Below are 13,465 nucleotides of genomic sequence, written 5' to 3'. Positions count from 1 at the left end.
GTACATACCAAGTCCTTGTTCCTGTGTTTGGATCTGAGCATTCGGGTTACACCCTGCAGTCTGCGGTACACGGAAGTTTCCTCAGAATGGCCAGCAGGGAAGGATACAAATATGATCCACTCTGGGATGTAAGCGAGGTCAACTTCACAGCCTTCCTCCATAACGTGATCAAAGTCAACACTTCTGTGAAGAAATTAGATGCAACAGTTCAGAGCAAAGCAGCCAAGACCAAGTGCAGCATAGCAACAAAAAGAAACTGCAACTTGGACTCGTACTGCCAAGCAGCCGATGTTTCCAACATTTCCATCGTATTTGCCATTTATTAAATGCCAGTATTTTATGTCCGTACTACGGAAAACCACACCACCATCAGGAGAAGAGAGCGTCATCGCCTTATGTTTTGACAACAGACGCTGTGCGTATGGCCAGCTTACGTCTCACTCTTCGTACACACTCACTACCAACTCACTACTGCCAGAGAAGGAGTGGTTGGCTTTAGTGCTCTTCCCTGAGACTGCGCTCAGATGAGAGGAAACGTTCCGTGCCCTTCTGAGAAGACGGAACTCCAATTTCTGCATCAACCTGCAAAACTAAGTTCCTCTCAACCGATTCTCTTAGGACAATATTGAAAGATATACTCAGTTCCTTCCAGTAGCAGAGTCCTAGGAGTCTGGATAGAACTCTGAGCTGCAATGGGTTTGCTTTAGTGTGTGCCTTTTGGTGTTCCACGTTCTCACCTATAGTAGCTAGGCATTCAAAAGTGTCACAAACCTCAGGAACAGAATTTTTGTTTTACAAAAGCTGGGGTTGCTTTTGTACTAATTCTGGACAGCTCCCAAAATTAACAGAGCCCTCCCATCTTCAAATGATACTTTGAGTCATACCGTGACACTTCCCATTGCCTACCGATGATGCACCAAGCTACCCAATTTTACCCTTCCTAAGGTCAAGGTGGCCTTGTACATTGTACGTCTACCTGCTGTTTCCCAAGCCAAGCTTTTCTTTTAGGGGACTACCTCCTTTTGGGATGCTAGTGGGAATTTTTTTTTTTTTTTTTTGAGGAAACCAGAGGATCGCTGGATTTGTTGACAATGACACCCAAAGACAGCCAACGAAGCCTTTGGAAACAAGCCTTCCACATCACTGGAGCCTTTCCCCAAAAGCTACCTCCTTTAGAAACTGGCAGACACAAATTCAACAAGTTTTCAGCTTGCCTCTTGAAAGATAAGTCCCTGAAATGCACCTAAATCTGGATTTCAGGCAATTCACACCTGCTCTCAGTTTCCTGCTGATGCATGCACTGACGCACTCTGGTTTAGACAGTATGAACCTTTTCCTGTGAAATCACAATTGCCCTATTTCTGGGTCCTTCAACAGGGCCAAGTTCTTCCAAATGATGCCAGCGGATTGCCTTCAGCACTTCCGAATACCAGAGCTCCACGCTTGCTCACGGCACAGATCAGGGAGAAGGTCATTTGGGAATGTCAAACTATCTCATTGTAACCTTAGTTCTCAGTTCCCCCATCTGTTACCACCAGAACAAATGAACTGAGGCACTACTGAAATTTTACTTAGCACCCTACCAAAGCTCTGCTATGCATTTTTGGAGCCTGAAGAAATCACTCCAAAAGTTCAGGACTTCATCACACGTCTCCTGCAATCCTATCAAACGCATTTGTTACCTCAGATACTTCATGTGCCTTTTCCAATTACACGTCACCCTTTCAGCAAACTAAAACCAAACTTTTGGTCCCCTAAGGCCCACAAAGTCTGCATTCATCTGCAACATCATTTCCCTCTTGGCACGATCAATTTGGTCAGTCCAGGCTTCTGCAAAACAAGCCCACTCTTGCTACTCTCAGTTCTCTGTCTTTTGTTCAGTATTCCTCCCTGACATGAGAGGGATGGAGGAAAACACTCCCTGTGCTCCTGAGGCATCCAGCATTCTCCCCAATGCCCTAAAGTCCTTTTGAAGAGCTTTGGAACTTCTCTCTGTACCCTCATCAGTACCAATCTATATTTTGAGAGTAGCATTCCCAAAGGCAGTAGGAAACACTCTCTTCTGCTATGAGCTCCTATTGAAAATATAGACTGCTGCTGTTCAGAGACATTCCACTGCATCTGGGAGCTACAAGAAACCAGGTAAACATACCCTACCTACAATGGTATGTAGGTCCCCATGTAGTCTATCAGCCAGCACTGTGCTACCTTTGTAACAGCTTTCCTGTGGGAGCTATTTCCAATCCTGTTCATTTTTCGTGCTCAATTCGTATTGAAAATACAGGTACTTGTGTTTCCAGGCTGAGTCACATCCATGCAAAGAAAAGCCATACTGCTCTTTTCTAAGTACTTGATTTGGCAACTGAGACAGAACTCCAGCCAAGTTGGCCGCCCTCTTCTTGATCACTGCCCACTTTTAGCTACACATTCAGAGGCATCCAAGAAGACCTCTGCATCAGTGCTTGTGACCAGCTCCTGAAGCAATGGGGCTCTGCAGAAGGGCTGTGGGGAGCACGGCCATTGGGACACTGTAGAGGGCAGAACGTGCAGGAACCTTCTCAGTCTCCTCAACTCCAGCTGCTGAGGGAAGACCTGGCAAGATGTCTTGGAGTACAAAATCGCTGCCTGCTCTTCAGCTCATGCCTGTAGTCAAGCACTGAATGTGACACCTGTGAGTGAGAACATTGTCTCACATCATCATTGCAGCATCATCTTCCTCAAATGACCAAAGCAGGACTGCTTAGGCAGACTCTTTCCCAGGCAAAGCTGTCCCCTTTACTGGTTGAGTCCAAGCTGCCTGCACTGGTTCTGTGCCCATTGCAGAGAGATGGGAATAGGGGAAGGGAGGAGAGGAGGACAGCAGAAAGGGATCTCCCTTTCCCCATCAGCATGCCTCCAAATGCCCCTCTCAACCATTCCCCAGACGACCTACCACGTCTCTTCCACTCACCACTGAAGCTGGTGGGACACTAAACAAAGCTCCGTTTCTAAGCGACCTGCAAACACATGGCAGTTCTAGGAAGTAAACCTTCTGAGGACAACAGCAATTCCTCTGCTATCCACGAGATCACCATCAGAAGAAAAGGCAATGAAGCAGGCAAACAGCCAACAGACGTAAAACATTGTTATTTCACCTCCAGACCTGCTCAGAAGCAAAGAGGTAAGGATAGGACCTGGCAGGGTCACCACCACCAGGGAGGCATTCCTGAGCACCGTTGAGTTAGTGAAGGGGGAAACACAGTGTTGCTTGTTGGTGAGGTAGGGCCAGAGGAGTTGAAGGGGCAGGGGGAACAGGGTCAGCAAGACATCTCTGGCTGAGGCAGGCAAGGCTGAAAGAAAGACCACACAGGGAACATGAATCTCAATGTCATACTGTCTTTCTTTCCCTGAGCTCTATACAGGGACAATGGTTTAAAAACTACCACTGTACCTTCAGCTCCCACAACACTCATGTGCCTTCTGAGTTGCATGGGATGGAAACCCTGACCCACTTCTGGGCTTAGACCCAGGACTGGGGGTTTTTAACCCCCCATGGAAAGACGGATCGTACCCCATTTCCTGAACAAGCATTGCTGCGCTGAAGAAGGCACTGGATGAACTCAGACATTTTGTTAGAGACTGTGTGCCTGAGGCAGAAATTCTGTTGGGCAGAGAGAGTTCTGTGCAGCTGAGGCCATTGATCCCCTTCTGCTGGAAAGAACCCCCCACTTCACAGCTCTTCCCACCCTGCCCCATCAAAAGTGAAGGAAGAGACAGCCCTAGAGCATTTCTAATTCAGGGTGAAGATGAGGCAGCCCAAATACTACTGGAGTAGACACCGTGAGAGCAGTTCAACTTGTATGTACACTGAGCAAACAAAGACTTTTCAATGCCTGTCCTGAGTAAACCCTGGCAGAGGACAGAAGCAACTTATGCACTGGGCTACGATGACACCATGTCCTGCAGTGGCAGGAAAACATGGACACGTGTGCTCAGCTGAGTGGTGCACTAAACACCACAATGATCCATCTGTGTCCTGGCTTGGTAAACACAATTAGTCTGGTGTGCAGGGGGCTTTTAAGTCAGTTTACATGATCTAGATTACTTTTGTCACTTTGCTCTCTTCATGGGGACACATCCACCCATGAGTCAAGTTCATGTATGAGGGACCCCTCAAGTCAGTTCTCAAGTATTTTCAGTGAAGACTGTCAAGCTTACACTGACAGACACTGCCAGTGTGGGAAATCACAGGAGACTGTGGGAAAATTGAGGCAGACGGTCATGAGTGCCTAATCAAGTCTCGGAGAAGTGACACAGGCCTCATGAGATGTGGCAAAGCTAAATGTTTTTCTTGCCCGTTTCTGTATTTTTCGTGCGTTAAGCTTAACACACTCCAATTCAGGAGGAAGGACAGTGCTCTTCCTTGAACAGCACATTGCTAACTGAGGGCAGAGGAGGAAAAAGCACCAGGAGACTCCAGCTGCGCTGCACAAAGTCTTTAATAAGTAGAAAGAAATGCAGTGGCAAAGAACAGAGCATCAGAAACACATCTAGAGGGTTCTGGGAGGCACAGAGCATGGCCTATTGCACAAGGCCAAGCTCCTCCTGAAGCGTGGACACAAGTGAGATGAGGACACGCAGCCCATCGGGAAGCCATGGCCAGGCTCTGGCTGTGTGCTCTCCATCCTCGTTCCCGCTCCAAAGGGAGCATCCGTTGGCTTCAGCAGTTCCGACCGCAGCGAGGGGGAGGCAGACACAGCCCCAACCCCCCCAGGCCAAGGGAGCCCCCAGAAGAGATGGGAACCCCGCCGGTGCTGAGGGAGCTGCCCACAGCGGCGGACAGAGAGGATCCCACGGCTGTGTTCTGAGGGAAAGAGGTGAGGATGGGGCCCGGCAGGGTCACCACCACCGGGGAGGCCTCAATGAGCACCGTTGAGTCACCACAGCGGGCGACACAGGGCTCAGTGCAGCTGCTGGCCAGGGGGGTTGGGCCAGAGGAGCCGCAGAGGCTGGGAGGACAGGGTCTGCAGCAAGACATCTCTGGCTGAGGCAGGCAAGGCTGAAACACAGAGCACAGAGGAATCACATGCCAACATCAGCTGACTCTTTGCCTCAGCTCTCTCTGAAGAGAACTTTGGTTGCCCTCCATCTCCCATTCCAGTTCCCTGTCCAGTCAAGGGCTGCAACTGATCTTGGTAACACACAGAACAGGCATGTCATGTCAATGTTACCTAGTTTTGAAGAACAGGGAGCAAAGATGTGCCAAAGTGACTGGAGAATACACCAGGATCTGCTCCTGCTTTGCCTGGTGTCACAGCACAGATGAAGATTAATGCAGTGATCCTACCATCAACAGGCTGAGATGAACAAATGCCAAAGAAATCACCTCTGAAAAACTTCCACTGTGCCTACAGCTCCCACAACACTCACGTGTGCTCTGAGTTTTGCAACACAGGAACCCTGACCCACTGCTGGGCTCAGACCCAGGACCGTGGGATTAAAGCACCCGTGGAAAGACTGATCATACCCCCTATCCTGAACAAGCATTGCTGCGCTTGAATGGGGTACTGGATGAACTCAGACATTTTGTTAGAGAGCAGGTGCCTGAGGCAGAAATTCTGTTGGGCAGAGCTCTGTGCAGCTGAGGCCATTGATCCCCTTTGCTGGAAAGAACCCCCCACATCTCAGCTCTACCCACCCTGCCCCATCAAAAGGGAAAGAGGACACAGCCCTGGAGCATTTCCATTGCAGGGCCCAGCTGTGGCAGCCCAAGCACCAAGCAGCGTAGCCACCATGACAGCAGCTCAGCCCACAGAGAGAGATGGAGCAGACTCATGCTTACCTTGTTCCTGGAGGAACGGGAGGCAAGAGAGGAGGATGCAGAGCCTGGAGCAGCACAGCCTTTTATGCTGTGTCCCAGAGCCCTGAGGCATCACAAACATTCCTTGCTCATGAAGCACCTCGACACTGAGCAGTTGCTGCTTGCTGAGGCCTCACTGGTGATTAAGCCCTTTCCTTTTGCATCTGAAGTGTGTGTTCCAGTTTCATACCACTTACAATCACAGAATGAATCAGAGAATGATTTTTGGTTTTAAGGGACCAGCTAGGGCCCTTTTGGTTTTAATATCCCAGCTAGGCTTGGGATATTTTAAAAATGTGGCTTCCACACATCCAGACACAAGAAGGACTTTCTGCCTAAGATCTAAGCCATATCTACACTCTTTCAGTTAGAAAACATTGTTTTTCTTCCTATCACAACACTCTCGGATGAAGACTACTTTCTCATCTTTATTGTAGTACTGTAAGTTTGCTTAAAGCCCTCCCAAGAGCCTCCAGCTCTCATTGTCCCCGTGGTCCTCTTTGGACCAGCATGAGCTGCTCCATGTCTTTCTAACACTGGGGGCCAACAGCTGAACACACTGACCCATGTGAGATCCCACAGGTGTTGAGTGGAGGGCAAAACCACCTCCCTGGACCTGCTGGCCTAATGTGGTTTCACCTCAGCCAGCAACTAAACACCACACAGCCGTGGAGGCTCTCTCTGTGCCCTCACAGGGAGAAGGGGAGGTCATCTTGGAAAAAGAAGTAAAACTTGCCTTGAGACAGGAAAGGTTCATTATCTTTATTGGAAAAGAATATGACAAAAGGAAAGAGAAAGAAAAAATCCAGAAACCCCCCAAGTGATGCCCAGTGCAGTTGCTCACCACTCACTGAGCGATGCTCAGGCAGCAATCCGCCCATCCCACCAACTCCTCCAATTTCTATACTGGGCATGATGCTCATGCAATAGCCCTTTGGCTACTTCAGCTCAGCTCACCTGGCCACGGTCCCATACAGCTTCTTGTGGCCCCAGCCCGCTTGCTGGCAGGGCAGGGGGAGAAACAGAAAAGGCCTTGGCGCTGTGCAAGCCCTGCCAAGTAATCACCAAAACGTCCCTGTGTTATCAACATTGCCAGGCATTGGAACGGGCTGCCCAGAGAGGTGGTGGAGTCACCGTCCCTGGAGGTGTTTAAGAGACAGGTGGATGTTGTACTTAGGGAAATGGTCTCAGGATTGATAGGGCTGGACTTGATGACATTAAAGGTCTCTCCCAGCTGAAACGATTCTATGAGTCTATAGATAGCCACGGTGCAAAAGCTATGGAGGCCAGGATACGATTGGCTTCCTGGGCTGCAAGTGTGCACTGATGGCTCGTATTGCGTTTTTCAGTCACCGATAGCCCTTTCCTGCAGAGCTGCAGAGCTGTGTTAGTTTGACTAAATGGTCTAGACTTCACCAAACTGGCCTCCAGCCTCCCCTCGCGACCTCTTGCATGTCAGGATCACGAGCTTCTTGCTCCGTAAGAGAACAGAAACTTATACAGAAGCTTTTATCTCCCAGCTCTCCTTTTCTCCTTTATCTCCGGGGAGTTTCCCAAAGGATCACACGGAAAAGTTTGCTTTTCTCGTGTTTAGGAGCCTGCCTCTCCTTTTTTGCCCTATACCCTTCAGGACTGGGAAATCCATGAGGGCATGATCACTGCAGCCCAGCCTACCTCCAAGCTTAGCCCTTATGTAAGTTTTTTGCCTCGGTAAACAACAGGTCCAGCAGTGCCTCTGTTTGGGCTCCCAGTCCAAACCATCTCTCCTCAATGCATTCCCTTGGTCTCCTGAAGTGCTTGTAGCTTACTGTGCCACTTTTCCTGCACACGTCCACGTTGCTGAAGTAGCCTGTCAGGATCAGTGTGATGCTTCCTAACGTCAAACTCATTTGTCCACATGTCCGCTTCATACGGCCATTTACCTCAGAGGGAAACTCATACTCAGTGCAATGATATTTCCAGTGGGTTGGTGCTGTAGGGATTGTCTTTGTACATTGCCCTCTTCATGGCCACCAGTCTCAGTCAAATTGAGCCATGAGGGAGTGCTCATGTAAGCTCTCAAGTGCAAGTATTCAGGTCACTCTGGGAGACCTCTCTCCACAGGTGACAGCAGACACACAGAAGACAGTGGGAAAGTTCAGGTAGAACATCGAGGCTGCACAGTCTCATCCTGGAGAGGACACACAGACCTTTATGCATTTGGTAAAGCTCAACAAGAAGGAAAGACCATGAGGGGTTGGTGGGAATCCCCATCCCTCCTCAGTGAGGGCCATGAGAAACTTGCTTAAGTTGAATCAGACTCTAGCATGGCCTGGGACTGAGATCAAAGAGATGCCCGTGTCCTTCTCTGAAAGAGACCCATGCCAAATTTGACCTGTTTGGCTCAGCAAGCTGAGCCCAGCGGCCAAGGGCCTGGATGGCCTGCTTTTGAGGAGAGGCACAGGGCAGGGAGACAAAACTCACAGCCCTTTCTCCTGGGGCAGGGATGGGGTGATCCGTTTCAAACTACAAAAGGGCACTGGATCCGTGTCACAGAGCACCTGAGAGTCATCATGATGTGGAAGAGTTGGGAAAAACCCTGAACTCCAGGCCAACGTGAGTCACTCTGCTGTGGGCTTCACTGGACATGGTGTCCTGGCCCGAGGCATGCTGGCGATTCACGCGTGCATAGCCCTGAAGTGCCACTTTCGTCACGGGCATTTCCACACAATTTATCACCATTCCTGAAGCAACCGGTGTTTCTATGGAATCTCCTGCATCTGCAGGCTGGCAAGTCAGTGTCTTTTGGTGGCTACTGACGGTCTTGTGTGACTCAGAATAATGTTGTTTTGAGGGAATCTCTGGATTTCCTCTGCTTCTGTCGCCTCCTACAAGCAGCTCAATCTTCCCAGTTCTCTCAGCAGCCTCATCAGGTACCCCCAGGTCTTGTCCCATTGACTTCTACACACTGCCATTGTCAGAGAGGCAACTGTCTCTCGGGCACCTCTTCCAGAGATCACTCATGCAGCCCGTCCTTCCCTTCTTTTCCTAAAAAGTGATTCCTTTCTTGTTCTTGTTACCTCTCACCCATTGCAGGTGAGAGGAGATGGAGAATCAGACTCCATCCCTTCCAAAACCTCCTGTAGATGGTGGGAGACAGTAGTTCCATACCCTGCTCCCCACCTTGCCTCCTCTCTGCCAGGATCCTCAATCCTAGTGCCCTCGGCCTCACCCAATACGGCATGTGCTCCACCTGGTCCTCTGCCACTTCCTCTCTCCATGGAAGACCATCACCCCCTCTCCAGCTGTGGAGCACTATCCAACCTCTTGGCGCAGACAGATCAAACATAGAGCTAGGTGTGTTGACAAAGCAGGATTAAGAAACTCACCTGAGAATGATACAGAGAAAGGGGCATACTTGAGGTGTCACTCTACAGACCACACGTAATCCATTCAGCCCATCACCAGACCATACCCCATAACACCAGGATCTGCTCCCCAGTGCCGGCACCCTCACAGCAATCTCCTGGCAGAGCACAGGGGGTTCAGTTCAGCCCTGGGAGAGCTGCACAAGACACAGTGAGCTCTGCGATGCTGGCTGTGTTCAGAAGGGAAGAGGGCAAGGCCCAGTGCTTCCTGAGGACACTGAGAAGTTTGGTCTGCTCAGAGCAGGAGGTTGCCACAGAAGACATCAAGAGGTCGTTTAGAACTTTCATTCTTCGGGGCTAATGCAGAGTGAGTCATGTTTGCCTGCAGTTCAGGGTTTTTCCCAACACTTCCACCTCTCGATAGCTTCCAAGGGCTTTTGGACACTGATCCAGTACACCTTTGTACATTGAAATGGATGGAATGATCCAGGAAATGGCCTGTGAGCTTTAGACTGTCTGCCCTGTGCCACTTTTCAAGAGCTGGCCATCCAAGCCTTTGACTGCTGGAATGCCCTTGATGAGCAAAACAGGGCACTTTGGCACGGGATCTGTTTCAGGCAAGGACGCATGCAACTCTTTGATCACAAGACCAGGCTGTGGGAGAGCCTGAGGAGTGGAAACAAGGTCCTTATGGCCCTCACTCTGTCTCTCCTGGGCCTTCTGTGCTGCACACCCTGGTCTTCCCTGCACATTTAGCTCTGCCACATCTCATGAGGCCTGCGTCACTTCTCCGAGACTTGATTAGGTATTCATGATTGTCTGTCTCAATTTTCCCACGGTCTCCTGTGATTTCCCACACTGGCAGTGTCTGTCAGTGTAAGCTTGAGAGTCTTCACTGAAAATTATTGAGAACTGACTTGAAGTGTCCCTCATACATGAACTTGACTCATGGGTGGATGCGTTCTCCAAGCCCCCTGCACACTAGACTAAAAGCTTAGAGCTAATTGTCTTTATGAAGGCAGATCATTTTGGTGTTTGCTGGTTTGAAATGGCAGCACACGTTACACATGACAGAGGAAAGGACTTAATCAGCAGTGAGACCTCAGCAAGCAGCAGCTGCTCAGTGTTGAGGTGCTTCATGAGCAAGGAATGTTTGTGATGCCTCAGGGCTCTGGGACACAGCATAAAAGGCTGTGCTGCTCCAGGCTCTGCATCCTCCTCTCTTGCCTCCCGTTCCTCCAGGAACAAGGTAAGCGTGAGTCTACTACTTCTTACTCTGTGGGCTCACTTGCTGCCATGGTGGCTACCTCTGCTTGGAGCTTGGGCTGCCACAGCTGGGCCCTGCAATGGAAATGCTCCAGGGCTGTGTCCTCTTTCCCTTTTGATGGGGCAGGGTGAGGAGAGCTGGGAAGTGGGGGGTTCTTTCCAGCAAAGGGGATCAATGGCCTCAGCTGCACACAGCTCTGCCCAACAGAATTTCTGCCTCAGGCACCTGCTCTCTAACAAAATATCTGAGTTCATTCAGAACCCCTTCAAGCGCAGCAATGCTTGTTCAGGAGATGGGGTATGATCAGTCTTTCCATGGGTGCTTTAATCCCACGGTCCTGGTCTGAGCCCAGCAGTGGGTCAGGGTTCCTGTGTTGCAAAACTCAGAGCACACGTGAGTGTTGTGGGAGCTGTAGGCACAGTGGAAGTTTTTCAGAGGTGATTTCTTTGGCATTTGTTCATCTCAGCCTGTTGATGCTGGGATCACCGCATTAATCTTCATCTGTGCTGTGACACCAGGCAAAGCAGGAGCAGATCCTGGTGTATTCTCCAGTCACTTTGGCACATTTTTACTTCCTGTTCTCAAAACTAGCTAAACATTGACATGACATGTCTGTTCTGTGTGTTACCAAGATCAGTTGCAGCCCTTGACTGGACAGGGAACTGGAATGGGAGATGGAGGGCAACCAAAGTTCTCTTCAGAGAGAGCTGAGGCAAAGAGTCAGCTGATGTTGGCATGTGATTCCTCTGTGCTCTGTGTTTCAGCCTTGCCTGCCTCAGCCAGAGATGTCTTGCTGCAGACCCTGTCCTCCCGGCCCCTGCGGCTCCTCTGGCCCAACCCCCCTGGCCAGCAGCTGCACTGAGCCCTGTGTCGCCCGCTGTGGTGACTCAACGGTGCTCATTGAGGCCTCCCCGGTGGTGGTGACCCTGCCGGGCCCCATCCTCACCTCTTTCCCTCAGAACACAGCCGTGGGATCCTCTCTGTCCGCCGCTGTGGGCAGCTCCCTCAGCACCGGGGGGGTTCCCATCTCTTCTGGGGGCTCCCTTGGCCTGGGGGGGTTGGGGCTGTGTCTGCCTCCCCCTCGCTGCGGTCGGAACTGCTGAAGCCAACGGATCCTCCCTTTGGAGCGGGAACGAGGATGGAGAGCACGCAGCCAGAGCCTGGCCATGGCTTCCCGATGGGCTGCGTGTTCTCATCTCACTTGTGTCCACGCTTCAGGAGGAGCTTGGCCTTGTGCAATAGGCCATGCTCTGTGCCTCCCAGAACCCTCTAGATGTGTTTCTGATGCTCTGTTCTTTGCCACTGCATTTCTTTCTACTTATTAAAGACTTTGTGCAGTGCAGCTGGAGTCTCCTGGTGCTTTTTCCTCCTCTGCCCTCAGTTAGCAATGTGCTGTTCGAGGAAGAGCACTTGTCCTTCCTCCTGAATTGGAGTGTGTTAAGCTTAACGCATGAAAAATACAGAAATGGGCAAGAAAAAGATTGCAAAGCCTCAGGGAAATGGAGCACAAGTCTGTAACATGCTCATCATGGCCTTGTAATGGCTCTCATGTGAGCCTTCTGTCCCACCTCTTAAAGCACTCAAAAGCTCATCTCAGTTCTTCTGTCTCTGTCCCCCACACACCTTGTGTGTACGATCAGGAAGCGTTGACTTTTCACTGCCTGTCCCGAGTAACCCCTGGCGGAGGACAGAAGCAGCTTATGCATTGGGCTACGATGACAACGCGTCCTGCAGTGGCAGGAAAACGTGGACACGTGTGCTCAGCTGAGTGTTGCAGGGAGCCTTCAGAAACAGCTGGCACAAGTTGCCCAAATCTGAGCCCGAGTCCCGGCCTGTGGCAGTAAGGTTTGTGCCTCTTTTCCTTTTGCTGTTTGTCCCCTGCTACCTGCAGATAGTCTGGGGGCAAAAAGCACCCGAGCTGCTCAGCAGTAAAGCACGGCCTTCTACATGCAATTGTGCAGCCAAGGACATAGGAATATCCAGGGTCACGGACGATGCATTCCTCCTCCCACTGCTGCAGGTGCCCAGCTGAGGACAAGGCACGGGGATTCAGCACCAGGAGCCCCTGGGGTTCGAGCTCTCTAGGCCTCTGTAAGGCCAGTACCTGTCACACTCAGGCAGGTCCAGGTGAGGGCTTCCAGCAGAGCCTGGCCCTGAACATCCCCGGAAGGCCGCTGTCCTTGCACAGGGGCTGTGATGCACAGGGCAGGGAGGACTGCAGCAGGTAGTTGTGGCCGAGTGGTGAAGGCGATGGACTAGAAATCCATTGGGGTTTCCCCGCGCAGGTTCGAATCCTGCCAACTACGGGGCACAGTTGCTTTTTGGGCTGCTTGTGATTGACCACCCTGGGACAGGGCTTCAGTCTGTCCCTAGGTAGACAATACAACGCTTTTACCTATAGAACTTGTCTGCAACCTAATCCAGAAATTCTCAGATGAGTAGGAAACCCTGCTCCCATTGAAAAGGTAGGCAAATTGAAGGAAGAGAATGAAGGACTGTTGAGTGTGAGCCATGAAAAGAGGTCCTCTGTTCTTGAGCAGTTCTTAGGAGCCTGATGGCAGCAGACATTCCAAGCAGCACGGCCCCACCAGCTCCCTTCCCCACACTTGAAACTGCAGCTGCTCATCTCTAAGGACAGTCAAAGACGGACAACCTGGCTCTTAAGGATAAATGTAACAGGAAGACACCTCGTAGGTCACACTTCATGGATCAGAGGTCTTGCAGCACTAACAATGTACCTCTGTCTGTAGGTACAGACCTCCTTCTCTCTCTGTTAAGTGGAGGCCCCTTGCTCTCTCCTCAGGGGCTCTACCCAGCCCTGTGAGCAGACCAGGTCTGTCTGCAGTCCCAGCTTCTGGAGAAGGAGAACTGGAGGACATGCCCATGCTGCTGCCAATAGCAGCTGGGTAGGCCAAAAGAAGCATGGAGGGGAGAGAGAAGTCTTTTGGACTATTCTTCAAATAGTCATCCACAAAATCCTCTCTCCCTGCTTCCACTTTACCCTCCAATAGT

At 50.8% G+C, this 13,465-nt stretch overlaps 1 non-coding gene across 1 annotated transcript; it reads left to right on the top strand.

Moving 5' to 3' along the window:
- The first annotated feature begins 12,677 nt into the window (after positions 1-12,677).
- Positions 12,678-12,759, top strand: TRNAS-AGA (transfer RNA serine (anticodon AGA)). The gene has a single exon. It is a non-coding gene; the product is annotated as a tRNA-Ser (tRNA).
- The last annotated feature ends 706 nt before the right edge of the window (positions 12,760-13,465 follow it).

This window comes from Colius striatus, chromosome 7 (genome assembly GCF_028858725.1).
Source record: "Colius striatus isolate bColStr4 chromosome 7, bColStr4.1.hap1, whole genome shotgun sequence".
NCBI lineage: Eukaryota > Metazoa > Chordata > Aves > Coliiformes > Coliidae > Colius > Colius striatus.
Note: the sequence above shows the minus strand (reverse complement) of the source record. Positions and strands in the feature narration are given on the sequence as shown.